General features: G+C 44.9%; 1 pseudogene; it reads right to left on the bottom strand.

Annotated features, from left to right (window-relative positions):
• Positions 1-1,756: 1,756 nt before the first annotated feature.
• LOC110305096 (developmental pluripotency-associated protein 5A pseudogene) lies at positions 1,757-2,223 on the bottom strand (annotated as a pseudogene).
• Positions 2,224-3,292: the final 1,069 nt, after the last annotated feature.

Here is a 3,292-nt window from a genome sequence, read left to right as displayed (position 1 = left end):
AGTCACAGAGAGAAGGGCGTAATAGACACAAAGAAGAACCTGAAAGCAAGAAACGGGAACCGTGGGTAGGTTTAGGCACAGCAAAAATTCTGTAAATTCTTGCTTCATGATTTCTGTCTCAGTGGGCAAAGAGAAAAATCTTTTTGTTTTTGAAACCTATCTTCTGAGTTTAAAAATGTTTAAATTGAGCTGGGCAGTGGTGGTGCACGCCTTTAATCCCAGCACTTGGGAGGCAGAGCCAGATGGATTTCTCAATTCGAGGCCAGCCTGGTCTACAGAGACGGCTAGGGCTACACAGAGAAACCCTGTCTTGAAAACTTGAAAAGAGAGAGAGAGAGAGAGAGAGAGAGAGAGAGAGAGAGAGAGAGAGAGAGAGAGAGAAGTCCAGCTTTTATCGTTGCAGGTTTTGTTTGTTTGTTTTGAGCCCAGACTGGTCTCGAACTCCCGAACCTCCTGCCTTCATCTTTGAAGTGCCAGAATGTGCAAGGCATGTGCTAGGAAGACTCAAAATGAGGAATTTCACTTAACTAAGGTAATGTACAGTTGGTGGAGATATTTTTCCCATTCTTAGGATACTGTGTTGATCTCCTGATGCTGTCCTCTGCCTTCCCAAGGATTTTCAGATTCATGATGTCTCACTTATTAACTGTTGATCTTAGCACCTGAGCTATGGATGCTCTGTTCAGGAAGTGATCACCTTTTACAATGAATTCAAGAGCCCTGACATTATTAATGATATTCTGCAAACAGGAGCCTAGCATAACTGACCTTTGAGAGGTTTCACCCAGCCACCAATAAAAACAGATGCAGAGACCCACAGCCAAATACTAGATAGAGTTAGTAGCAAAGAGAAAATCCTTTTGTTTCTTAAACATATCTTCTGAGTTTAAAAATGTTTAAATTGAGATAAAATTTCAGCTTTTATTGTTGCATGTTTTGTTTTTGTTTTGTTTTGCGCCCAGGCTGGTCTTGAACTCCCAATCCTCCTGCCTTCATCTTTGAAGTGCCAGAATGTGTGCCAGGCATGTGCTATTACCAAGACTCAAATTTAGGAATTTCACTTAATTAACTAAGGCATGTACTACCTGACAAAAAATTAGGAATTTCACTTAACTAACCAAGTAATCTCTTGTAATGCTAGGGGTTGAACCTGGCTATTTTTAGGCTGGGCACATGATATTGAAGAGGGAAATAGAGGCAGGCCGGCTAGTGAGTTCAAGGCCAGCCTGGTCTACATAGTGAGTTCCAGTCCAGCCAGTGTTACAGGTAAAGACTCTGTCTTGAAACAAGAACACTTAGCTACTGTTAATGTTGCAGCTCAGAAGTATTTCGGGCACATCCACAGTTATCAGAATACAACCATCACCCTATCTAATTCTAAAACACTCTTATCACCGAAGGGAAGGTCCTGTTCCCAGCCAGCAGGGCTGCCTCCTCCCTGCCCCAGCCCCTGATACCACAGTGATTTTTTTTTTTTTCTGGATATTTTCTTTCTTTTTTTTTTTTTTTCGAGACAGGGTTTCTCTGTGTAGCCCTGGCTGTCCTGGAACTTACTTTGTAGACCAGGCTGGCCTCGAACTCAGAAATCCGCCTGCCTCTGCCTCCCGAGTGCTGGGATTAAAGGCGTGCGCCACCACGCCCGGCTATGATGACGCGCTTTTAATCATTTAAATTTTATTATTTAGTTAGAATAGTAATCTTGGAAAAGAGGAAAGAGGTTTTCACTTCAGAATGCACAGCAGGGATCCAGGAATATTTTGTTAGGATGTAACAAAGTTAAAAATCACACCAGAACCAAACACTGGTCACAGCTTAACCTGTGTCCAGGTGGGAGACACAGTGACTGGAAACTGGCTTCACTCAGTACACTGGCCTAGCTCCAGAGTCTTCATGGCTTCCTTTAGCTTCAGCATTCATTCCTCTTTGCTGGTGCAGGCGGTACCTCTCAGCCATGGACTGAAACATCCATTTAGCCCGAACCTTGTTGTTTTGAGAGCCATAAATTAAGACCTGGGCAAGTTCTTTGGAAGATTCCAGATTCTTCAGCTCAAATATGGCTTGGCTCACCTGCTTGATGTGAGGCATTCGAGATCCCTGTGGGCCAAACAGAGATTTTAGCACTGGCGACTGGACCTGGACTTCTGGATCTTTCAGGTCTTCAGGAACTTTCACCCACGGGGTGGGGGTGGGGGGGTCTTTATGGGTTACGAGGGTTCCCATCATAATTTCTGACAAGGAGCCAGACTTCAGGGAAGGCTAGATCAGGCTTTACCCTCCATGGCCTACAGCTCCAGGTTCAGGAAGTTTAGCACCTGTCCCACAGTAACTTCTTAAGATGACAGCCCCTCCTGACTGCTCTGGGGCTGGCTCCTTACAAACTGCTTCTTTCACTCCAGGAGGTGCCCTCCTGGTGAGAGGCAAGAGAGAGCAGACCTTGCTCACAGTAGGTCTTTTACTGCAGTAGGCAGGTATCTCATCTCACAGATCATCACCCCCCACCCCCCCACCCCCAGAACAGTAATCTGTTAGGAAAGCAGTAAGTCAGCCACAAACCTCCCTGCAGTACCTTTCCAAATCCACAAAGATAACCTGTGTCAAAGCATGAGCTTGGTAATGGTTCTGTATGATCACAGATGGGGAAACTATGTGACTCTGCCCACACTGAGTCCAGCGTTTTAACCCCCCCCCCTTTTTTTTTTTTGTTATTTGAGACAGGGTTTCTCTGTGTAGCCCTAGCTGTCCTGGAACTCGCTCTGTATATCAGGCTGGTCTCGAACTCTGAGACCCACCTACTTTTACCTCCCTAGTGCTGGCATTAAAGGCATACGCTGCCATGCTCAGCTCCACTTTAAACCTTTTCTACTGTGAAATCCAATCTCTTAATAAAAAGTGTGGGAGACACAGCGCGCTGTTTTATTACAAAGTAGAGAGCCACGCTACAAAACTTCTGTTCGAGAACAACACCATCACCGAGTGTGGAGGAGGTACAAGCCAATTATCTCAGACCCTGGGAGGCTAAGATGGGAGGGTCTCAAGACCAGCCTGGATAATCTAGATAGATCTTGTCTCAAAAACAAAAACAAAACAAAACCCTAAAGGAAAAAACTAGAATAAACAAACAAAAGAAAACAAAACAAGAGCTTGGTGTCAGAAACAAGATACTTGCAAGGATGAAGATTCCTTACCCATCCCCTGACTTGTCCTGGGGGCAGCCATGACCTTGGTTTTTGCAACACTGTCTTTTTGCTAAGCACGTGCCATCTACTGCTGTTGTAATTTGGTTTTGGTCGCA

This window comes from Mus caroli, unplaced genomic scaffold (genome assembly GCF_978045245.1).
Source record: "Mus caroli unplaced genomic scaffold, Mus_caroli_1 scaffold_13, whole genome shotgun sequence".
NCBI classification, from domain to species: domain Eukaryota; kingdom Metazoa; phylum Chordata; class Mammalia; order Rodentia; family Muridae; genus Mus; species Mus caroli.
The sequence above is the reverse complement of the archived record's forward strand: the minus strand, read 5'-3'. Positions and strand labels throughout refer to the sequence as shown.